This window comes from Bombus vancouverensis, chromosome 3 (assembly GCF_051014615.1).
Source record: "Bombus vancouverensis nearcticus chromosome 3, iyBomVanc1_principal, whole genome shotgun sequence".
Taxonomy (NCBI): Eukaryota; Metazoa; Arthropoda; class Insecta; order Hymenoptera; family Apidae; genus Bombus; species Bombus vancouverensis.
In genome coordinates, this window is record NC_134913.1 from 19,197,057 (window position 1) to 19,222,901 (window position 25,845).

General features: G+C 47.4%; 1 protein-coding gene and 1 long non-coding RNA gene across 2 annotated transcripts in view; one reads left to right on the forward strand and one right to left on the reverse strand.

The window, feature by feature from the left end:
• LOC143302461 (uncharacterized) overlaps nucleotides 1-11,973 on the reverse strand; it is a 95,071-nt gene extending 83,098 nt beyond the window's left edge. Inside the window, exon 1 of the long non-coding RNA XR_013057990.1 lies at nucleotides 11,407-11,973. This is a non-coding gene — a long non-coding RNA (uncharacterized LOC143302461). The remainder of the gene's footprint in view (nucleotides 1-11,406) is intronic.
• Nucleotides 11,974-12,135: 162 nt separating this feature from the next.
• The window catches only part of Sec31 (COPII coat complex component secretory 31), a 34,533-nt gene continuing 20,823 nt past the window's right edge, over nucleotides 12,136-25,845 (forward strand). Inside the window, exon 1 of the mRNA XM_076617184.1 lies at nucleotides 12,136-13,103. The gene's annotated coding sequence lies outside the window, so the exon portion shown is untranslated. The remainder of the gene's footprint in view (nucleotides 13,104-25,845) is intronic.

Sequence of the window (25,845 nt, forward strand, 5' to 3'; positions counted from 1 at the left end):
GTGTCGTTTGCTGCCTCTGGAATATTAATTTATCGCGGCACGCGATGACTTTCTCGAGTTGTTGTTAATCCCTCGCCGAAAGTTGCGGCTCATGGACGCCGCGCCAAATAAATCCTCCTCGTGTAGGCTGAATCAAGTTCCGATTGTCGCCTCCACTCTACACGGCAAGGAAGGACAAAGAAAGCCGACGAAGGTTGCGATTCCAAGAGGACAGGAAGGTGCAACGCAACGACGCCCTTGCCGGGCGACGTGCTGCGATCCAATTAAACTCGACGACGAATTCCGAAATAAATCTCTCCGTGAAAACAGCCGCTCTCCGTGCGTTGGGTATTATAATTCGGGACCCCTTGGAGGTCGGCTGCAGAGCTTCTGGTTAACAACGACTTCTCATCTGGCACCCACGTTACAGCTCGTGAAATTGCACGTGCTTTTGACACGGCTCTGACCGTAAATGGGTATTTCTCGTCGTCGATTTACTTCCATGTGAACTTTTGATGATAATTAAATACGAAAGTCAATGATATTGCGGTAAAATTAAAGCAACGAGCATTTTGAAACATAGTGCGACCGTATCTATCGCACATGGAGGAGGCATTCGTAAATTCCGCTTTCGATTTGGAGTGCAATAATAGACGGAGGATCGAAGGAGCCGATCGAGAGAGCAACAGTGGATCTCGATCCTTGCATCCGCGAGCGACGTGAAGCGAATAGTAGGGCGTGGGGTGGCTGACTACTCCAGGGCCTAGATCGGTGCAGCAAGGTGGTCTCAGGTGGGGGGTTAGCGGCGCTGGAGCGAGGGGGGAGCGACGACTTAGAAAGTGAAACTGAAAACGCCAAGTCGGATGCGAGAGGACCCCACCCTGGCGTGGTCTACTCGCACACACACGATCGCCGACGTTCCGACACGGTCTTGTTGCACTCGCGTAGAAATTTGCGCACACATACTTACAACGTCAACAATACACACACGTATATATAATACGCGTACATACTGGAAGATCCAGTTTTTGGAATCGACACGACGATTTGCTTCTGAAAGGCGAAACGTTTGTTGTCTGCCAAGCATCGATAAAGTAACGTTCGAAGAAATAGAAACTATATCGTTGGTGTTTCAAAGACGTGAAAAAGATCTGCGCAGAAGCAGAATGGTGAAAAAAGACCGGCACAAAGGATCTCGGTGGAACGAGACGACGAAAAGGCGAAAAAACACCTCCCCTTCACTTTTCCCCGCGGCCGCCGAGAACGGCCAGAAGAACACCGACGCGCGAAGCCTAACGAAAGCAGAAAATCGGCGTGTTCGACTTCGTCCTCGAAGGAGTAGGTGTACCAGGACACGTCGTCGCGCGAGGAGACCATTCAGGAAGGAGGCCGGGCTGCGGCTCGGGGAGGCCAGGGGGAGATGTTAGAAAGTAAAACCGAAGAGTTAAACTTCCACTGGCGGCAACCCCACCCTGATGAAGCGGCGCTCCGCTCCTGTTGCGCTCAGCACGTACACACACGCGTCGACGCGCGAGCACGCTTCTCCACTGTGGTGCGAGGGACCGCATACACACACGTACGCATGATTAGCGAGCGACTATGCTGCAAGGGATCCGTGGAAATGTGGCGCGGTTCTTGGACGATGGGATTCTCAAGAGCAAAGTAAAAGTGGAACGACGCGAAACACGCGTCGTATGTCTTTTTTCGTCGATCGAAGAAGCAGAGATCCTCCCTTTTCTTTTTCGACAAATCGAGAGAAAACAGATAACTGGCGGTGCACCGAACGATTCCTACGAATATTTCCCCGCAGATTGATGGAAAATTTGTTTTTAATGTCCGTTCGTGGATCGTTTGGTGGATTTCGTTCGTGTTGGTGGAAGAGTCTGGTCGTCGTGAGAGCTTTTTGCCGCATTCTGATCGATTATACCTCGGTGTAATCGCAGGGGAACTCTCTCTTTCGGATTTGTCGGTGCATACGCGTCGACGGACGCAAAGGTTGAAAAACACGAGTCTGCGAGAGAGAAGCAGAGAGCTTGGTTGCGAGAGAAGCGAACCTCGACCAGACCGTTTCCTCGTTCGCGAAGAGAAATACATTCCTAGGCCGGGTAATTAAGAGGGGGGTCTGCATGGAAGTATCGAAGGCAACCGCGAAAGAGCATAACCACGCGGGGGAACTTATTTACGAGTACATCTGTTTATCCTGTTAAGGCGTATCGAGGCATTCCTGAACGAGAGCCAACGGGGACGATCCCTGGTAGCGACTGCCCTCGCAGCTGGGATAATGGGTCACCGCTTTCGCACTGGCACACCTGCGTTCCCCAGCTTTCTTGTCTTCCAGTTCAAATTTTGTATCTTCTACGAACGATCGCCTCGTTTCTCTGCCCCGGCTAAAGAATTATTCGAACACGAGGACGATTCGCAGGGATGTTATTCGAAAGCAAAGAGAAGGAGGAAGCCGTATGCCAGCTTCGAAACACGACGACAACGCGTCGGTCATGAAAGGAACCGTGTCCGTGTATTCCTGGTTGGAATTAATTACGCGATAGCTAGCGCATCGGTCGCACGTCGATGCGGCAATAAACCCTTTTCTCGCGCCCACGTTTCGATTCAAGAGGAGCTATGAGAACGCTGAACCGTATCTCACGCGTCTCTTCCACCTCCCACAAAGAGGGGAGCCTGTACTTACTCTCTGTGCCAGACATTTAGCGCCCATTGAGAAACATCGCAGACGATGCTGCGCCTTGCCTCGTTCGTTTACCGAGCCGTGTGCGCGGTTAACCGATCTTCCTTCAAGCCGTTTCGTCGACGTTCGTCGCCTCTGCATTCACCGATCGTTGCGTCTCTTCATTAAGGAACCGGCTGTTTGTTCGCGCGTTAACCTCTGCCACCTCCGTGCCACGCGGACGATGTAATTAGATGTCGTTGATTCGTAGGACGATCGGACACCGCTTGCTCTGGCCGCAGGACAACGCTTCCCACGGCAGAAAAACCGAGGATTCTCCTGTCCCGTAAACGGTTCGGATGTTCCCTTGGCCCATAAATGGCGCGGCACGGTAGTGGCGGCAAGCCGAGAGTTCGTATCAGCAACAGGCATCTCAGGCACTGTGTACCTACCGATGTGTTCTTACACGTGTGGGAAGAATGTGGAATATCGCGAATGGAATGAAGCAACCCGGGACACGCCGCGTGTAATGCTCGCTCGGCCGTGCTCGTGTGCCGCGTATACACACTCTCAGCCAGTTCACCCGGAGCCCCATACACGGTCGTCGATGTGCTCGATTGCGCATGTAAGCGTATAATGACCGAGAACAAAACGCCGCGAATTACCGCTCGGTATCACCTCTTCCTAAAGCGGCATTTTCTTTGCGTGAATCGCGTGGCGAATCCGTTTCTATGCGTTTTTCCGTCTCGCGGAAATCCACCGCTGCTGTGTACCTCTCGTCCACTTCCGCTATTTGGAATTCCAACCGCTTCCACTGCGCTCGTGCAATTAAAATTGTAAAAGTTCTTGAATGAACTTTACTCGCGAAACGAGTTCGATCGATAAAAAAAGTGACTTACACGAGGGCACTAGGACACAGAATGTAGTTGTCGTGCGTCTATTAGAAACGGTAATGACTTTATTCGCGTAGGATAGGGACAGGATGACGCGTGGTTTATTTCTTGGCAACGCGCATCCGTCGACGTGCAATAACGTACGCTCGCAAACCGTTCGTACCTGTTTACAATGCTACGAGATAAGACCGACGACGTAGGACTCTGTAATTACAGACGAGTCACCATTCGTGTACTTTGCGTAATCGGTCGTCCCGAATTACTTTAAGATTAACATTCTCCGTAGCGCTCGACCGTACGCTCGCTTCCCGCGGAGAACTCTTAATTTAACCGAAGATACATACTTGACGTGCCAGCAAAATAATTGCCTACCGACTAAGAAAAAAATATATTGTACCTAAGCCGCTTATTAACGTTCCACCTATAATAAATACGTCTTACCGCCTAAATACCTCTTTGGTTTGTTATTAATGAAATTGTCGATGCTCCATTAGTTGAACGCTTCGCTTCGCAATACCTAAGTATCCATCGAGTACCATTAAATTTCCAGCTTAAAGATCGATCGACAGGATACGGAGAATTTTCCGAGAGAAGAGTCGACGATACTCGTGCAAAAATATATCAAATATCGAAAGTAGAATATTCGCCACGATACCAAGAGATAAGACGAAAATCTCTATTCAAGATACATTTCTTGGATTCCGTTCGTAAAGACACTCTGTACAAACGTTCGCGGTTTGATAATAAGATTTAGAAACAGTTGTAACTATGACGTGTCGTTATATCTTCGAAATAACAGATCGACGGCAACGTGACCAAGGATGACGTCATCACTGTGAAACGAACAAGCCGTGAGCGATCCAATATCGCAATAATTACAGTCGATTCGTAATCAACGCGGTACATCTAGACACGCCAGCCGAACGTAGAGGAAGAAGGAAGTCGGTCAAAGAGAGAAACCGCTTGATTGGCCCAGTTAACTTAGGTGGATACGAAAAAGATCTGGCGAAAGGAGAAGCATAATCGTCGAACACGATGTCGTGGACGACATTAGACGGTGGTCGCAGCACGTGGGCAATCCCTGACTCAAAAAGTGAAAAAAGAAGACTCTTTCGCGATCCTTCGGAAGCGATGCCAGTTTTTCTGGCTGCCGGTTACTCAACCGAAAGACACTGCGAAATACATTTTGTCGTTTTCTTCTTCTGTCGATCGATCCGAGCGAAAATAATTCGCTCGTCCAGGAAGTTCCCGCGATGTCTTTACGTAACTACGAAAACGACAGATTTCTCGGCATTCTCCTCCCTCTCTGTTCGATTTCATCCCGGCAAATTGTTCAGACCGCCTCGTAAAAAACGCCCGTTGTCGATGAAACTTGAACGAAATCGAGCAACGATCTGTCGATTCTTACCAACACCGGGGGTTATTTGACAGCTCGTCGAATGAAAATTAAACGTCGTACGAATGGAGAAAGAAGTTGGATAGGTGATTTGCGAAAATGGAAAAGCGGAGATTTAATAGAAATAAAATCAGAGATAGAAAGTTAAAAAGATCTATGGTAGATCGATGGAGGAGTAAGACGCGATACACCGAGGAATCAGAAACGTAGAAATTAATTAGGATCTTTCGTCTAAAACGCACATTCACTCAACTTCCACGAAGCTCAAGGATTACAAGGTACTGTCACTCGATGTTGGGCCTTTCTAGTTTCGTTCTCGATCTCGCCATATTATGAAGATCGCTATACTCATCTAGCGATCGGAGATTCGACAAGAACGACCACTAGCCACGGGTTACATGTCCACTGTGAATTAATTAAAATCCTCCGGCTGGTAGAAAGGTCCAAGATCGCTGGCCCAGTTATGATCGAGAATAAAAGAGAGATTATTACCAAATGCGATCGACAGATTAGACATACGAGGTGGGTGGGTACGCACACCGAAGGCATCCAGTTGCTTTCGATTGCGCCATTCTGCGAGCTTTCAAGGACCCTCCGGGCTGACCATCGAATACCTAGACGCGAAGAAATACACACACCGAATGGCAAGTCACATTTGACGATTAATCGACATGCATTGGCTAAATTGGACGGAGCTACCAAATACAGGCGTAAAAATTGATCGACTACCTCGTCGTGATTATTCGTTGCTGGTTTCGTTCTTCTCGTTTCAACCAATCGGCTGAACCGAGAAATTTGCAACTCACAGTTGGAGTTTCTTTCGCGAACTAAAACCGAACATTAACGCGATTCGATTCTTTTTTGCTTGCCGATTTCTTTCGCCGAGCTGGTAATTATGTTTGCACAAAACGCGATGACAGGTTGAATGTTTGGAGCGACGAGTTGGAAACAGAAAGCGATCGAGAATCGAATAACCGTTCGAAACGATTCAGACACGCAGGAGTTCTTGAAAATACGCAGAAGTATATCGGGTCTGTCAGGATTCAAAGGTTCGCCACGACATACTTTCGTGCGGCTATCGACTCGCGGCGTTGCGAAACGCGATAGATCGCGTTATATCGGGCGTATATCAGGTACCGTTGCGGCCTCGCGACGTACCTGAACGCCGGTGTAAAATGTGAAACCGGAGACGCGCCCTATTCCGTAGGAAAAACAATACCGTTTTATATGTAAATCTATACCGCGAATGTGCAACGGTGACTCGCTACTTCGTCCTCCGCGGCGAACCGGGTCCCGACGCGGAACTTCGTCGCCAGCGTGCAAGCTTCAAAATCGAAGTTCATCGTAATTACGTGACCGTACTGGTTCGCAGCTAGCGATTTTCTCGCGGGCAAACGCTCGATCGATGAATCATCGATCGGAATTCCGAGACCGCGCGCGAGCTCGCCGAATTAAAATCGTATTATTTGGTAACGTGGAATTTCAACGTAAAGATTCGATAAATCAAAAACGAAGGATTACCGAAGGAACATTTATCAATTTCTGAATAATGGTTAACGAAGAGCGTCTCGATAACGAAGAGGAGAAGGGAAAAACGGTCGGAGAGCATCGAGGAGATTTATCGTAAACACGGTGGAGAGAAATCGGTCGCAAAAATCTGGCAAATTCGCGTGACGTAACTCGGGAAAGGTACGGGTAATTGATAAGGTATCAAGCGTTACATTGAAATATCGTTCAGGAGAGCGGGAGAAAGGTTTCGCGAGGCGGTGCAGCAGCGTGCACCGGGTTTCGGACCCTTTCTCGGCCCGAGATCGGTATCAAGCCGCTTGATCTATCATTCCGCCACCAGAAGTGCGGGTACATGCATGCATGCGCGCGTATAAACACGAAAGCGCATTTGAAACATTGCGAACGAAAGTCCACGTAACGCCTCGTGCGCGTAATGAACTTTTTACTCGCCGCTGGCCTCTGAGATATTTAAGGATGTCGTTATCGTTAATTACGATGATCGAGCGAAATAACAATTCCGTTACTATTATTGAACAAAGTAGTTGGAAATATAGCGGGGGTGCGACGAAAAGGAACAGAAATATCAAATCCGTGAAACTATTTTTTCAAGTGAAAAGACGTATTTCTCAATGCATATACATAATTCACGTATATCAGTGATTTAATATGACATTGTACGATAGATACGCGCGCCAGGAATCAACAAAAAAAAGGGTGTGATTTATTTTTCGTCAGGTCAGTTTCAAGATCGCTATCGTGGATATTTTCAACCGAACGCAGCGCAACTCTCGCGCGTGCGAGCGCACGCGTTCGCCGCGCCGCCAGCGCGAGGACGTGTAACGTCGCGGCTGGTAGTTCATTTCGCTGACAGCTACGTAGGCATACATTATGCGCATCCATATGCAGCCGGCGTGCTTGTACACTGCATACGTAGGTACGAGCAGCTCCTCCCACTGAAAATGTAACGTCGCAGTGACCAATCCAGTGAGAATGGTAGTCGTTTTGCCCCTACCGTCATACGTCGACGACATCGCGATTTATACTCGCGCCTCGAAGCTCGTTAGATGCATCGAATATATCGATAGTTTATCGTAACTGGATAATCTTGTAATCTTGTAATCTTTAAGTTAATCCCTTACGATCCAAGCAGCATTCGACGTTTTATCGCAACTAAATCGCAATCGATGAGCAACTTTCGAAAATTTGTTCGAACCTGGGATGTATGTTCAAGTTTTCAGCAATCAGTAACGTATCCATCTATGTTGATATACTTTTATAAAAAGCAATTTTAAGGCGTTTTATACGTTAAAATTGAAAGGTGTGGAAATAGAACGTCGAGCTGAGCTACAAATCAGCGTATCGGCGTCCTTCTCTTTTAATTAAGATCTTGCAACGAGATTAGTCAGCCGCCGCCGAAATCGCAGCTCGAACTCGATCTCTCGTGCTCGTTAATTGTTCACGCCTCGCGAGTGCATGGCTTTGGCCTCGATTTTTTGCCAATCCGTACGGTTTTCTTTTGGTTCGTGGTGGCAAAATCTTTTTCGCAACGATCCGTAGGATCTACGACAGCGTGGAAGTCGTGCGACCGGACCCTGGGCCTCAGAACTGGACCGCATTGGGACCGGTACCGGTTAACTAACGATGCCGTTAAAGGAAGATTTAGAGCGACCATTCGCGCAAGGTGCCGCGAAAAGCGCAACAACACTGCGGGCGGGATTCGTCGATCGACTATAAAGAGGATCTTGAACACATCGATGATGGAACCCAAGAAGGAATTACGATATCGCGATTGCCAATAGCAGGATTTCAACCCGATCAAGCACCACCACGATGCTTCGAAGTTCTTCGCGCGGGAAATACTTCGATCTATTCGGCACCTTTCTGACCCAATTACCGCTACGTTTCATTAGAATTTGTAATGCCGCTCCAGGGTGTTGTTACCCTATTTGGCATTCGCCCAATGTGAACCATAGGATTCACCCGGTGAGAGAAAGTCGTTCAACTTGGATTGGTAAAATTAGATATAATTCCGTAGTTTGTATTCGAATCTTGCTACGCGTCGGATGAAATTACTTCTTTTGCCTGTTTTTCTTTTAAAAAGGACCATCAACTCGAAGACGCAACGCGAACGTCTGACTTTTCTGGCTATGGTATCACGACGTAAATGACAAATTCTTCTTAGCTGCCTGAATTGTTAAATAGGCAAACGAGCAAACAAATGAACGAACTTTATTCCTGAAGCTTGCTCAAAAATGGAAAACATCGAGAGTCTTAAATGGCGTCCTGATTAGCCAAGGATTGCAAAACGTTCTCGTTACGATATGTGTTACATTCTATACACGTAAGATGCGCGTATCGTTTAGAATTTTAGTGCCATCCTCGAATCAATCCTTCTTGAATCAAAGAATCGAAGGTTATTCGCCATTTCCAGCTGCATCCACGGCTGCTTCCGGTATTGAACATTGTCATCGACGTCTGTGACCCCTCTAGTCGCTCGATTCCGTCCATTGTGGACCTCTCGTCGCGACATCGGTGTGTCGCGAATGGTTCTCGTCGTCCTCGGTGATATTCGCGCGCGTAGGCGTCTAATGATGGGTTCTCACCGCGTGCACGCGTACGTCCCGTGTCGCGTCAACCCCGCGGGAAGTGTCATCGTACAGAATAGAATGCGAGAGGGAAGAATCCGTCGCGACGTGGTCGCGAATTCCGACCCACCTTTGTCAGTATGAAATATCACGATCGTCGATCTTTGATTGACACCAACACGCCAATTTAGCGCCCTTCGGTGTGTATGGCCACAAGAGAGATTGCGAAAATTGCGACAACAGGCTACGCCTTGCAGCTTGCAGTCGATGTGATAATATTGGGTTTAAGGGTGGGAAAGAAATTTTATAATAATAATAATAATAACATTATATTTGACAAAGAGTTTAATCAACGATAATTATACAATATTAAATTATGATATATATATCAAAAGTTGATATAAAATTTATCGTAAAGTTTGGAAAAATGGTTTGTGAAAATATAACGTAAAGATGGTAGCGAATTCTAAGGAAGAGATCATTCGGGGGAAGAGATATTGCATGACTGTCGTTTCGTTGACCAAAAGATCGGAAAAAAGTCACGAAACGGCGACGCGGAGGGGAGAAGGGTGTTCGAGAGTGGCTCACGTTTCTTGGCTTCTTTTTTCGTTTCTTTAATCTGGCCGTAGCGTTCTGACCAGGTAACTGTGTCAGGACTGCTGTGCCCGAGATCACTGACGGCGGTGAACGTTGCGCAACAAGGCGGAGCGAGCAGATCCACGAGGATCCGATGATCTAAGGTCTCGAGACGTATATACCTACACTGCCTCCTCGATTTACTCGTCGTGCTTAGTTTCTCGGGCGTCTCGAGCAACCTAAAGCTAAGAAGCTAACCAGAGATTGACCCAGAAAGCCAGGACTTGGATAAAGTTTCCTCCAAATATGGCGACGCAAGGATGAGTAATTTATGCGATGATCATCGCCCGATCCAAGCTACAGCTTCGCTAATTAATACAGCGTGTCTCCGGTTTCGATGCCGACGAAGCATCGGCTGGGAATTAATGGACTGTTCAAAGAGCCAGAATAGGATTCAACTTCATTGGCAACTCCGAAGCGAGTGGCTGGAGACTCTGACAAGACTCAAAAGATTCTCTCAACTAGATCAATGACGTTATGTTGTGACTTCCTGGTGTCTAGCAGCCATAATGCTGAATTAAGAATCGCCGATCTGACAGGAAAAAAAGCTGGATGAGAAAAATAGAAATCGGGATGCCGAATAACACGAAACGTAAAATTGATAGAACATAGTCCACGGAGGTCGAAAGTTGCTTCGCTTTCTTTAAAAGAAAAAGTTTCGATGACAATCGATCGCTATCAAGTCCGACTGGTTCACTCGTGTTGCGAGACGAGTCGAAAGGAGCCACGAGCGTTTCGGTAGTAGGGATCCGTGAACGAAACCGTAACGAGGAGCTGGCCCGGTCCTAGGACAACCGGACCGTCGTCGCGGAATGCCGAGAACCGGCAGCCAAGGGCTCGATGGTGGGGTAGTCGTACAGTTACGGAGGTGAATTAATAACCTAGAAACGAGGAACAAAATAAGAGTAGTTTGACGATGAGTTGTTGAACGTGCTGGTGGAGCAGGTCTTGTTCCTCAGAGGAGAGGATCGCGGAAATACAAGGAAGAAGGTGAAACGAGTCGATCTATCGACGAAAGTGATTGCTAAAATGAAAACAAAGGCGCACGTGCGACAACTGGGTGGACGAGTACGCTAGCGACGACTGTGGAGAACAAATCGGAGGACGGTAACGTTACACGTTTCCGCTGCCGTGTTATCGATCGGATCGAACGGAACAGACAAGAAAAAAAAAAATAGGAAATGAAAATTCAACGACTCTCGTATCAAGGAAATCAAGTAGGAAGACGTTTGCACGTTCGAAGGAAACAGAAAGAAGGAACGAATGATCCGTAAAGCGGTCTCGGTGGGATGTCGGTACAGTTACAAAGGTGAATTAGTTGGCGGAGAGGTTACACCGCGATTAACGACAGAGAGGAGATAGCGAACGTTACAGCCGACTTCTCGTGGCTTCTTTCTCTCTTTCTCTCCTCTCGAGGGTATATACTCGCGTCTGATGGGAGGATTCCGGCGTGTCGGTGTCCACCTGGTAGGAGTCGTGCACCAACACTATGTACTACCGCGGTAATCCCTTCGCGGCACAGAGCAAAAGAGTGGGAAGGAGAACGTCGAGGAGGAACCTCGTAGAGGAAACGATCGAGGAGCGTTAGAGGGAGAGGCCGCTGCCGCTATAGCAAAAGGAAGAAGACGCGAGGGAAAGACGGGAAGAAGAGGGAGAGAGATCGTGAGACTAAAGACGGGGTGGGAGAGGGCAGGTCGCGTGCCGGCGTGGTGCTACTCCGTGGCTGAAAGAGAGGAAAGCACTTACCTTCCCGACGTCTCTCACGGTTAACACGCAGGGGAGCTCCTCGCTATCCTTACGCGCACACCTTCCTACCTGGAGCGCACCGACGATCCACCCAGACTACCAGCGATACAAGCGAACGTCCACCGTGTGTTCCTCGTGGTTCACCTACCTACCTACCTACCTACTTACCAACCTACCCGCCAACCTACGAGTTCAGTCTCCCCGCCCAGTCCACCACGGTACCCTTCTCTTTGTGTGCGTGCTTCTCCTCGCGATATCATCCCGTCTCTCTTTCACTATCGATCCGCCTCTCGCTTGCTCCACCAACTTGGTCTACTTTCCTCTCTTTCTCTCTTCTCGCCGATCACCTTTTTCTCCCCTGCTCCGTTTCACCGTCTCGGTGTTCGCCACTCCGATCGCGACCACGCCGCGCGCTCTCCCGTCCCCGACCCCTCTGTTCGCTCGCGCGACGCAGTTTTACTCACCGATACACTCGGCTTACTCACCACCGTACACACAGCCTCCTCTCGTCGCCGCGTCTCCTGCACCGTCTCGCCTCACCGCGCCACGCCACGCCACGACTCTCCCCGTTCCCGCCTCGACGAGCCACGACTCGCAGCGAGTCGCGTCTCACGAATCTCGTCGAGAGCGTTCGCTGATATTCCGCTTCGTCCACGAGGCAGCCCGACGGGGGGGATATCACACGCCTCGAGAGAGGACCTGGACAAGGAGCACCAAACGATCGCCGGACGGTGCTGAGCAACGTGGTTGACTCCTTCCGTTTCTCCGTGCTCTCCAGTCGAGGAACCAACCAGTCAGGACTCGGCTGTCCTGTCGACACGACACGCGATCCACGCGATCGATCGGAAACATCACGCGGGACACCACGATCGCCCCGCCGAAACACCTTCCGCATCCACGATACCACGCCACCGTCACCGTCACCGACCGGACAGGATACACGACGGTCGCGCGTGCAACATCCATCGATTACACGATCGTAGGTGCATCCGTGAAGATTGGTCGTCGCGTGGCCCTAGATCGTTTCATCCGTTCGAGTGACGACAGTTTCGCAAGGAGGACTATCTCTAGTCAAAAGCACGGAAACAGGACACACAGTTCTAGGATAATTATCCCGTTCCACGTCGATTCGGTGATCCGGATGACCTAGAAACGATCCGCTGGAACAGCGTTTGTCGCGTGACACGCACCGAAAGCGAGGGAAGCGCGTCGCGATCTGTCGCTCGAACACGTGGTCGCCGCCGCGCCGCCACGAGGCACGCTCTTGGAACGCAGATTCCCGTCGCGGAGCCTCGCAATCACCGTCAGGATGTTCGATCGGACGTTTCGATCTGGATACTCGTAGAATAACGATCCGCGGATGATCGATGAACGAAGAAGAAGAAGAGTGCTCGAGTGTGAGGATAGTGTGCCGTTGTTGAAACCGGAGTGCCTCCTATTTTTCCTCTTCGCTTTCTTCTACCTCTTCTTCTCTTCCTCCCTCGACTGACTGACTCTATCTTCTCTTTCTCTCGCGTGGAGCTGTGGTGAACTCGTCGAACTGTTACGAACGCGCGATCAAGGGGGAAAAAAGGAAAACGAGTTTGATCGAACGGGGGAAAAATCGCAACGAAACAAGTGGGGAAAGTGAGAAACCGTTCACCGGAAGTGCAGCCAACTACTACCCCCGGCTTCAAGGTCATGGAATGACGCATAAGGTAAACCTATTTGTTCTTCTTCGACCCGATCTCGTTCCCTTCCCGTGGCGAGGCTTAGCTCGGCTGGCGCCTCTGAATATTTATGAAGTCACTCGATCGCGTTCGATTCCTCGAAGCGTCTGTCGCGTGAAACGAGCAAAGATCACGAAAAAAGAAAACGCGTCAACCTGAAATCGATTGAGACGTTTGCTTCCTTAACCCGTTACCGACCTATCGACCACCTCGCCGTATCTAAAATCTCGATTCGTACTCCTGCGGCTCCTTTCTCTGGTATCGTTACGTACAAAACGACGAATATTCACTTCTCAAAGATATATCTTTCGGAGATCAAGTAGGAAATGGAATTTTCTACCTTCGCGAAATTCTATCCTACGGATACAAATCTCAAGGCGGCAACAAATTAAATAGACTCGCCACTTAAATCCTAGGAGGCGATAGGTTCGTATCGTGTGACGCCGCGTAAAAAATCGGCCGTTCATCATCGGACATAGTGGCACGATGAAAAATGATCCGTGTAACAAATAGATCCATAGATCGTTTTCCGTAACGCACGAGCGACGACGCGGCGTTTCACTCGGCGAGTCTCCCGCGGCCGTCTAATTCGCTTGGAACCAGTTTCGAAGTCGCGTTTGCGATTCCGCTTGAAAAGTAAGCGTCGCCCACGCTCGTCCTTATATCACCGAACGGTTCGTTCTGCCGCTCAACCAACGAGACACATCGCAAAAGCTATGTTCCCGCCGCGATCCTTGCCGTTTCCTCGTTCATAAATTTACGCGCCTCCGGACTGGCGAGGGGCTGCGCCCATTCGCGGGATCGCGACTGCCACGAGATAACTTGGCGCGATGTGAGCGGTTAGACGCTCGATTTACGCGAAACTTTGAAAAATCGTTTATTCCTGGAGGACGATTTAGTAGTAACCGGTTTGAGAATCGTATTATTGTTTACTTTTCAAAAATATCGCGCGAATAGTTGCGCAACATGGTGAATAATCTAATATAGTTTACGGGTAAGTGTAACAACTTCTGAGTCAATAAACAGGAAACTTTTGACACGTATAAAGAGTCGTTACATAATCTTGGCTACCTGTAACGCGCGATAGCATGTTTCGATTGAAAAGTTGCTCCGGTTGTACGATTGTCGAAATAATTATCCCGTCTAACTATTACGCTATTACGACAGCTATTTTCCAATTCAAAACGTGCCTATTTACCGATCATATCTTTTTTCATTCCCTTCATAAATACGGCGCCATTAACCGCACGTGTATCGAAGCTAACAGCTGCTGCAAGGTAATAAACATTTGCAACGAACCTTCCGCATCATTTATGCTACGACCTGTTCATTTATTTTATTGTGTATTATCAGAGGAATCCTCGCCCTGTAACACCGCGGCTCTTTTCTCTCTCGTTTATCGTCCACCGTGGCTATTAACATATTTGAACACATAATACGAATAGAACTTTGCGAACTAATATAAAATTTGCGCAACACAGCGTTTGCCGGAATTCAAGATATTACGATCGTTTAACGAGCATTTTTTAAGAATCGATAACATCGTCAGAGAGTACGGGCGAAGCGGCGCGACATTCAACGCGTGTCGCCTGCTCCGAATCGAAGGAGGCCATCAGGCACGACAGAAGATTCTCATGACGGTGCAGGAATATTCGTGGGTATCGCATAAATCTTTGCAAGTCGGTCGTCCGTCTCTTAACGATTCAATGATTAAATGCCACGAATTCCCCGAACCGAGATACATTATTCATAGAGAAAAGGCCGGGTACGATAGTGCACGCAGCGCTTACGGTTCCGAACGTGCAGCAACGTTAACAGTTAATTGATAACAGGTAAAGCAGCGGCGAGGCGCTTCAATTTTTGTTGTAGGAGCCACGCCGCGATCGAAATAGACCGACAAGACCGTTAACGGTCGCGTGAAACCAATAGCATCGGCCTTCCTTCCCCTCTTCTCTCTCGCTCACACTCACTGTTCCATTATTTTCTTTCTTTTCAACCGGTTGCGCCGTTCCCGCCACCGCGCCGTTCGATCCTCGCCAAGTGCCATTAACGATTCCTCGCGACCGCGTCTCCTCTGTCTGCGTAATAACTCACAGGCGACTGTTGTTCGATTTTTTTCCAGCAGCTTCGCTCTGTAATTTGCATGGACGTTTCGTACGATTAACGCTCTGCTGATCGATAACATCGGGATCGACGACGATGCGAATCGAACTACACCGGATTTATCGCGATCCAATGAGGGACGGCGATGCCTATAACGGTTAGCTCTCAGAATTTTCCGCGTTTGTGCGTTTGTAATGCGACTCCTTTTTCGCTCTGTATCGAGTTGGGTACATTCTTCGCGTCGTCCGAAAGCTACGAAAATTTCTACGACTCCGTTCGATGGACCAAACTATCTCGCGAGCAAACGATACGAACAACTGCGAACATTGCGAGTGATAAATTTGTGGATGTTACGTTTTTGGAAGAATATGCAGCCGCGTAACGAGAAGAAAGGCGATTCGAGAGAATCGAATGTGGCACGTCGGTGTCAAGTGGAGCGAAGTTGCACGAACGACTGCAGGTCGCTTCCTCTTTTTCTTTTTTTTCCGATTGCCCAACGATCGCGATGCGTAAACGTGTACCGACGTTATTTGAATACGACCACTATTACGAGAATGGAAAAAGCACGACAATCATGAGAGACTCCCAGAGGTTCGAACAATGTCCTCGCCTCTGGACTGGCGCAAACGGCAATAAAACGGTTCCTGAACGACAACGCCGTCTCCTCGTGGCATCTTTCGTGTCCCCCTCCCGCCCCGCTTGTCATCGTGTTACGTTATTATCCGTTATCTCGAAAGCTGTCGTAAAACGCCTCTAATCTCCTAACTTATTGAGTTCCCTTGCACACTAAACGTAATAAACAACTTTAATTTACAAGCACGAAAAAGATAGCATTATTATTAGATCGCGAATGTCTATGCGCATTCATGTTTTCATCGACGTAATTAACTTAATGCCATCCAAGTAAAAGTTTCCTTCTTCCATTAAGTATTGCTTTAATCGCGTAAATACGTAAATATCAGCAAGGAGACATAATTAATCTTCTCATCTTAGGTATTAAAATAAAGAAAAACTATCGCCATACGAGATACGTCTACGCTGGCAGCATTTAGGTACTGTTAAATTCGCGACGCGAGTGTCCAGATGAAACCGAGGCGACAGAACGAAGTCTCGGAGAATCGCATTTAACGAGAATTTATACGTTCTTATTCTAGAAGACGCGCGCACGCGGTTGTAAATGTAAATTCGACTCGGTACAAGTAGTGAGAGAGAGAGAAAGAGAGAGAGAGAGATAGAGAGAGAGAGAGAGAGTGCGAAAGAAAGGGAGAGGAAGATGGAGACGGGGATGTTCGGTGGCATAAAGCTGTTGTTGCGTGGGCACGCGCACCGACCGCGTCTATTTATACGTCCGTTTGTGTGTACACGTACAATGGGCCTTCGCTGCTTTCAAATTAAATTCGAGCAGTACCGCAATGCCATTGTTAAGCTCATTGCCGTCCCGTCGCGGTGATCCCACCTATCGTAGACGAGCGACACACGCCTACTTTCCTCCCGAGGAAACATCCACGAGTCGAGGCTGAAGCTGATCCGAGAACGAGAAAAACCATTCGTACTTTGTCCTTGCGAAAAAGAAACGAGCTTTCGTTTCCTGCACGGTGAAAAGGTGGATTAGGTCGTTTTTTCCTTTCTCGTTCAAATATGGTCTTTTCTTGCACCTTTGCACATGGTATACTCTTTAATGTTGCAGATCGAACGGAAACAAAAAAGGAAAGTAAAAAAGTTCATAAACTGGTAGTTTAATGTAAACGGACGTGACACGTGCATGGTGCGTATTCAGCCAAAGTACGAACCTGGCATTTTTACGAGCGCGAGGCTATCATCGCACGTTAGCATGAATATGCAATCTTTTTACCGCGTTTCGATTTATGAGCGTTGCAAAAAGCGACCAAAAACACCGTGAAATAATACTATAGCTGGTGCAAAAAAGTTGCAACCTTCTGTCGGCATATTCGTCGTGAAAACTTCCGAAACCAAGACCTTCGACGTTATGATCCCAAACGAGCGAATTCAATTCAATCGAGTGCATCGAAGTCCTCCATGTTCGATCGTTTCGCACAAGAGACACAGATTCGAAATGACGTTGAAAACTTCAGTTTCAGGTCATAATCTTGCACTTGTGACGTGACAACGAAAATCGAAACAACTATAACTACTATGAAAGGAATCTCGCATGAAACTTTAGTCGTGCGACTCTCTCGCCAAAAGTCGAGCTTAGATTTGTTAGGAAAGCGGCCTCTCCCCAGCCATAATCGGCGTCGATACGCAAGTAATTATCTGTGCAACTCGCCTCGATATCCTTAAGCAGTCGTTACGCTGGATTTATATTAATTTCATTACGATCGAGTCTAGCGCAGTCTTAATGAATGCGAACGCCGTATTAGAACTCCATCATTGGTCAGAGCTGTCGAACATTTCTGCTGAATGTTCGAACGCTGGGCCAGATAATATTACACGATAACCGTTTTAATACGTGATAAGTTAACGCGCGTGGGAATTCGATGATCGTGTTTTCGATAGGCTTGTTGCCGCTTCGTGGCCACCTCACCGCTAGAACGGACCTCTTCTCGATCGAATCACAGCTCTTTGTCTCTTCCTCGTTGTTCGCCACCGCTGTTGCGCCGATAACGTTTGCCTAACTTGGAACGTTCGATTAATCATGCGCGGACGACCATGTTGGGAAAATAAGGATGACTGGAGAAACACAGAGTAATCTCCTAGTTCTATGGTCCAGTGTACCTTGACTCTAGGACGGACTATGGATCAGCTATGTCGTATTTTGCTGACTACCGATCGGATCAACTTTATTATGTTCTTGAGAATAACAACTGTTCGAGTGCTCGAGGGTCACTTCGTTAGAGAGAAGCTTTAACGTTCAGACTTTGAATGGTATAATTGGCTATTGAATAACGTTAGGTTGAAAAGTGACAGAAAATATTTTTCTGTTGACAGTCGTTTATGTACATGTTAAACCGTGTACTTTTTCTCCCGAGAAGTTTTTCCAACCACGAGTCATTATCTGAATAGCGTCTAGATAATTTTTACTCCATCTACGTTCAATATTCATTGAAAGTTACATACGAGAAATGTTAGATTCGCAGCTGACCACTGACGAAGCGCGATGCGACGCGGCAAACGCACGTGTGCATCCATTTACTCGATCGAAGGTTATGCCTGATCGAAGGTCTTTTACACGAGGGAAACCAGTCGTTCGTATAGGAGCAAATTTTTAGGCTATTCAATAGCAATCTTTCGAGGATATAAATACACGAATGAATTTGTCGAGTAGACTTGTCAGGAAATTGAGTCGTTGCGTTGGTTGTAGAAACGAAACGACGAATAGATCCACTTTCGTCACTTTCCACATAAGGAGCAGAAAAAACATTGGGAATCCTTTTCTTCGAATTCCATCGATCCTCGCGAGAATCCCCTAATTTACGCTCGTTTCGCAAATGATTGGCTACCGGTGGCCTTGGAAGGACACGGTTGGTTCCGTCTCTCGGCCAAGCAATTTGGAATCACATCGCGTGTCCATTAGGGCATTCTACATCTTCCTGGAATACACAATTCTTCTTCAGCGTGAAACTATCGCTTAATGCGTACACGCCGATTCTCCTAAAATCAGGTAAAGTCAAAGGTGCTAGTAAACCGTTTCGATTTCCTCGTTTTCTACGGAGAACGCGTCAGATCGGAAACTTCTACGGGGGAATCGTTGTTTCCGCGAATGGAATGATTTCCGCGAAACGCGCGAAATTGCCCGTTTGCGACACGAGGCACAGGCTACGAGGAACGACGCAGTTGTACAGCGTTCGTGTCACTTCGTGGAATGTTGGTAATCCCCGATATCGATGCGGACCCTGGCCAACGCCGTGTATAAATATATACAACGATCAGTCACAAAATCAGGAATAGATTTTCATGAATTTTCCTTGGGGCCCGTTGTTGGCTAGCGTTTGGCCCGATTCTTTCTTCTGTCGCTCGTTCATCTCCCTTCCTTTCTTTCCAGACCCGTCGCGACACCCTTTCACACGCCTCTTCCGCGACATCGTGCCTCTCTCCTCGCCCATTTTCTTACTCCGGTTTCGTTATCTCTAAACGCGTCCATCCCTCGATCTCTCGGTTCTACGTGGCATCGATTCTTCGACCGTTTTCTCATGAAATATTCACGCGACACGGGACGAAATCATCGTTTGTTAGTCAACCATCTCTGTCCCCCCGTGCGTTCCCCTTTCTCCGCGGTTACGATCGTTGACGAGACCGCTCTTTGCCATCCCTGGCACATTTCTTTCCGTCGCTTTCGCGTCCCGCGAGGGCACGGAATTCATTTCGTCGAGTTCCGTGTGTCGGAAGGAAGTCTCGTTTCGATTCCATGGTACGCGACACGAGATAACGAGATACGTGACACGTGGACTCGAAAGAAACATCGTCGCGAATGGTAGGGAAAACAGAATGATCGAATCTGCCTGATTAGAGCAAGAGGTGGCTCGTACAGCACATTTTGCTCGGTTACGAATACCTCGAATACATACATCGAACAAGGTGAATTTAGGCCACACCACAGTCATCGATTATGCAACAGTTCGATCGTACGCCGTTCTAATTACGGACCACGTTCTGACAGCCTCGTTCCACGACTGGACCCCTAGTTGAAGCGATTACAATTAATCACCGCAACCAGGAGCTTTACCAAACTGTGTACTCGTTCTCGCCGCCAATATCGTTCGCTACGCATTAATTAAAAGACGCTTTCTAATACGTCGAATTGAATTACAGCGGGTCATCGATCTTGCCGTGGCGTCGCTCACGGGCGTTCCCCGCGTCTATTTTCTATACTGTCGCGCTGCTCGTTTTCTCATCTGCCACAGATTTCACTCCTTTTAAATCACAATCGCCTATTAGCCGGGGAGAAGGTGCGCTCCCATACGTAATTTTCGTATCTCGGTCACGAGCGCCATGGAATCGCCCGAAATATACCAATTACATAACCGATAGCTTTTTCACGCTGCCTCTCTTCCCTTATCTGCGAGTCCCATCGTCCTACCTGGAATCAGGAATTCTCTTTCCTTCTGTTCTTTCTTTACCTGTGATTTACCGTCGTCGCCACAAATTTCCATTATCAGTGTCAACGACCTCTCCTGACAGAATAATGTCCATTGTGCGTCCGTAAACGATTTAAGAACTTGCCTGTGATCTTTTAATGCGACTCGAACGATAGTAAAACTTACTAAACGACGCTGTCGATAACTTTCTTCGACTATCGCCAAGGCTGTGCAGTCGTTGGCAAAGGAAACAAAACAAAGATAAATAAATAAGTAGTGCATGCGTCCAGTACACTTTCGATCGAGTGACAAAAACGACCACCGGATGCAGCGATTCAATGCGGTGAGACACGCGTGTCGTCGACATCAGGCTATCCATAACGCCGTAAAGAGGGAGTTTCTAACCCATTAAACGTCTAAAATTAAATACCACTAGAATTTGATTGCTAATAATCAATAGAAAAAACTCTAATAGCTTAAACGCTCTATGGCGTATCGTTTTGATCGATTTTATCGGGCACGTTGGAGATTCGATTTCGTAAACTCGGATGTCCGCCAGAGGGCATTTTCGAGTGGTTGGAACCAGAGAGAAACCGATTGTGGTCTCGGACTCGGTCGACCTGTCTAACGGCGGAGTAAATCGTTTGATGTCTTTGTTTCGGCGAACCCTTCCTCCGTTTGCCGCTCCTTTCTCTTCGTCAGCTGGCTTCCTTGGAAACGCAACGCTCCGAACAATTTTCCGATAGCGGATCGAGAAGGGAGCTGCTTCTTTCGACACCTCTCGCGCCACTTTAGCGTCGCCTGAAGATTCTTACGAAATCTCGACTGCCTGTGAGGTTCAGGCGCGGTACAGTTGACATTATGGATCGTTAAATCGAAAGTTTATCACGGATATCGTATTGAACGTGGAAAAATTATTCAAAAGTACTTGTGTCTGTCGTTGTAGCTAATCTTCGACGATTACTCGACCAGAATATACGGAAATTCGTTGTTAAACGTTCGAATTCCAAAATTATGCAGAATGGAATTTCTTTTCTCGGTGAAGTTGCATCCACATGCAGCAGAATTCTACCATGATAATTGTATTAATTGCGATTAGGAAGCGTCTCGAGGGGAAGTTCCCTTCCATGGACACGAGTTACTTTCTTTTCCCGTTTCTAACTCGCGTGTCTCTTCTTCGCGTGGTTCCCTCTGTTATCGCGTAATTTGCAGACAAATGGCCGTTACTGTTACCAGATGCGGTCTAAACGCGTTGCGTTGCGCGACCCATGAGAAAAATTCTCAGCCCAGCATTGTCAAGTCCTCGATCTAACGTCTATAAATGGCATAATCTTCTTCCGGCGGGGCTGGAAATATTTGGCTAACCTCGGGCAATTAGCGTTTCGCCTCGAAACGGGGCAAACTCCGCGAGAAAGTAACTACCATGCTTTGTCCTGTAGCAACGAATTATTAGCCGATTAATTTTTCTAATCAAACATCGTATCTCCACGCAGAAATTTCCCTGCGTACCTTCCGCTTTTTTCATACTCTCTGTACTCTTGTCGCATTTTAATATTTTTTACATTGCTTTCATGCTGCTTTTTTGTCAACCTTTTTACCAACGAGTCGACGAATAACGCGGAACTCGCGGCAGTACCGCGGTGAGAGTGTAAGGCGAAATTCCAGCGGCGCGCCGATAGTTAAGATTTCATGAGGAAACGCCTGCAATCGTCGGGCATTTATCTAAATCGTGGAAATAGCGGAGAAAATTACCGAATGTTATCTCATACCGAGGACTCCGAAATATGTCCGTGTGGCTCGAGAGAGACCGCGAATTACTACGTGGAAAATCATCGACGAAGGATCGTCCGTCTATCGATTGCAATTACGTATGTTCCAAGCAGCAAATCCTTGTTCTTGTTATTGAACACGTCGAGAACGCTCTCGAATTTGTACACATCATCGTTGAAGTTTCCTAGTTAGGAGAGCACCTGCAGCTACCTTGTACCACGGTTTAGTTTCACTCGAACGAATCGCTGTTAACTCGCTCCGTAACTGCTGGACAAATTAAACCGAACGCGAACCAGGAAAAATTACGCGGGTTTCGTTCGTTGTTCTTCGCGATGATATTGCCTCCGATCTACCTAAATGTTTTTACTATGCATCGGGTACGTTTTTGATTCTTACTTTCCATCGAATTCCGTTGGAATTTAGTTCGAATCGAGCGCATTACTTTAACGAGCACACGGATCGAAATGCAGATTCGAAAGTGTCTGAAATTCAACAACGTAAGACTGTTATTCAATGAGGTTTCTAGCGAGACAGAGAGGAATGTGGATGATACGTCGTTCCCTTGGAAGCGAGATTGCAGTCATCTCTGACGGCATTGTCTTTGCTCGATCCTAATGGCTGAATACCTATTAGGGTCAGACCGTCTGTAGAAGTACCGGAAACCAAACAAGAGATTTCTTTAACCCATTCATCGCAATCCGAATAGAATGATCGACTCGGTTAACCGATAAGGTTAGCGAGACGCGTTATGGCAGTGTTTCCATAGAAGCGAAACAATAAAAAAAAAAGACGAATCACTTCTCCTTTTGTCGTTTTTCCAGCTGTAAAAATTCCATCCGGATTCCTACCGGAGCTCCGAGACCTGCTTATTTTAAGCTCCTGTTTAATCGTTTCGTAATGTCGAGCACAATTAATATATCGCTGGTTGCGTGTTGTCCATTTCAAAATTACGTAGACAACTTGCGTTTTCTGGCCAGAATTTTATTTATTCTGTGTATAGTACGCAGACACCTTGCGGTAAAATGAAAATAACAGAACCGCGTTAGCGTGGCACGCGGCGCGAGCGCGGTGCAAGTAGAAAAAGCCCAGACACGTCTAATCAGGAACGGACAGTTTCTACCGCGGGGAGTACTTTCTCGACGCGAACCAATTTACTAGTAAATTAGTTGCAACCATTTAACCTAACCACCTTTCGTTCGTTGATTTAAGATCTGTGGACGAACTCAAGGCTATGCAACAAGTATTTCAGAGAAACTCGATATTCTCGAGGACATTTCGATACGTGTCTCGCAACCGAGACGTAATGCAACTTGCTTCGCTTTTTCCCTTTCGTCGTTCTCCTTTCCCTTCGTTTCACTTGTTCCGCGGAAATGTAGCCGTACGCGCGAACAAGCTGCAAGGTTGCTAACTACCAAACACCGCGTGGGCGCGATCAAGCCGACATAGGAAACGGACTCGAAGCTTTTATACCGCGGAGGCGAAATCATAAATAATAATCGTCGGATTTATCGGCGCTGCACGCGCGCAACGTACGCGTACGCAACCGGACGAAATGTTGTCGACAAATTAATTCAGTCAGAGTAGCCGGTGCAAGCACGAAACGCGAAGCTCGATGAATAATGAACGGTGTCGCTTGTCAGGCCGAATGAAAGTAACATTGAAAACGATTAAGCGGCGCAGAAACTGAACGCCACTCGTTCGCTGTTCTGTATCGTTTTACCACCTTTCACTGCCTCCTCGCTGTTTCGCGATCGCTTATTGTCCACCTTCCCTCGAATTCCCCTATAGTACTGGCGTCTGTGATACTTTTACTTCCACTTACCCTTGCGGATACACGACGGATGACCAAAGTTCCACTCGACTCGAAGAATACGGTTCGAATTTCACATGGGTAGTTAAGGGGGGATTCACAATTTTGTACTTGCTCTGTGGCCATCTTCCGACGAACTCCAATTACCCGATAAATCCTTGGAAGTTGACGAAGGGTTCGGACCAAGATATTCCCGTAACGCGTCGCTGCCATTTGTTTTATCGTCGTTATCGATCGGTCGAGAACGACGGTACGCAAATTTGACGCGTGCCGATCGGCCGATTACAATGTTACAGCCGCGACACCGGCTATCGAAGCAATTTTACACTTATAGCAAAAGAGGCAACGGCCAACCGAAAATTACACGCGGTCTCCTGTCGCACACGTAGAGCAATATTTCGGTGTCGCGGCCCGTATGAATTTAGTGGTGCGTCTCGTATTTTATCTCCGACAAGGCGGTGGTTAAAGGGGCCCGCGTCGTAATTAAATGCCGGCACCTCTTGGCCCCGTTATCGGCAGGAGCGATCGTACCTCATACAGAGACCCCGTGCAACAAGGAAAGACACGAATCGACGCGTCTTTCTTTCTTCTTCTTTGCTTCTTCTTATTCGACCGCATCGTCTCCTGCATCTTGTTTTTCGCCATGTCGCTCGACTCGGACAGTGCTTGGACAGGGGACAGCTCGCGGATCAAGATCGTCCGAAATCCGTAGCGAGAACGAACCTTTCTCGCAATGAGCACGATCTTAAAACGAAATTCTGCAAGATTTTTAAGCCATTGAGTAATATAGCCTGGTCGATAATTTGCCAAATAAGCACCATCCGCGCGAATTAACCTGTCCAGCGTCAAGATGTCGAGCGTTTATTAATTTAAAATCCAGATGCAAAAATCTCAGCGTTATTTTTTATTCGTTGAAAATGTATCAGATTACGTTCTTCGTGTTTGAACGACTAAACGATCTTTTGTTATATTACGTTTATGTGGTGAATCGTAGGTTCGAAAAAAGACACGTTTCGTAAAGGTAGAACAGAAGAGCAATTTGTTGCTACCGTAACACGTAACAATGAACAAGATATTGAATTAACATAGGAGTTCATTGCGTTGGACAGGTTGGTCGCACAAAGAAAAATTGTAACGAACTGTAAAAATGGTAGCAAAGGTATTTGAATATCTGAAACACCTTTCTTCTTTCTTTTTCTTTTCTCTGTTCCACTGTCTCGTTGTTTTTCTCGCCGATCAAAAAACAGAAAAGTTGCGTCACGCGAAAAGAAACGACCGATTGAAATCTTCCCTGCGCCTGACAATCCGGCCAGGGACGTGGTCCGTTCGGGTAACAAGTGGCGAACGGTTATACGCGTTACACGAACGGTGTTTACCACGCCGCAGGGACGCATTTAACGCTCGAAGATTTTCAGATACATGCGCAAGCAGGGAACCCATGCGAGTTGAATTAATGATCTTGGCTCGCAACGCGTGGGTTATTTTTATTTATTCGAAACACGATATAATTAAATGAGAAAATCTCACGATAGTTGCGTTGAAAGATATCGATGCATCCTGAAATATCAAGATACTAAGATATAGAGTGGAACAACGTATAGGTAAACGCGAATAAACGATGTAGAAATTAGTATTCTCGGATCGTAGAAATTTGAAGGATAGAGAAAATGTCGAGTGTCGTAAAACTGGAGATTCGTAAATACGTAAAATTGATAAAAACGGGAGGGAATTGGTCGAGTGGAAACGCTGCGTTGAAAGATGTTGCCAAAGCATAACACCGCTCGAAAAACAACGCATTGTGCAATATGTACGTGGACCGCATGCGGCCCTGGAGGCGCACTTATGGTACACGTAGGTGAATGTCGGGAGAGAAATCATACCGGCAAGGACGACAACGAGCGAGAGGCAGAGGGTGAACGAGAAAGAAACGACGAGGGAAAGAGAGACAAACCACGCCCGACTCATCCCGACTTTCTAGAAACCGAAAACTGGATCGTGGCCGGCGGCATGT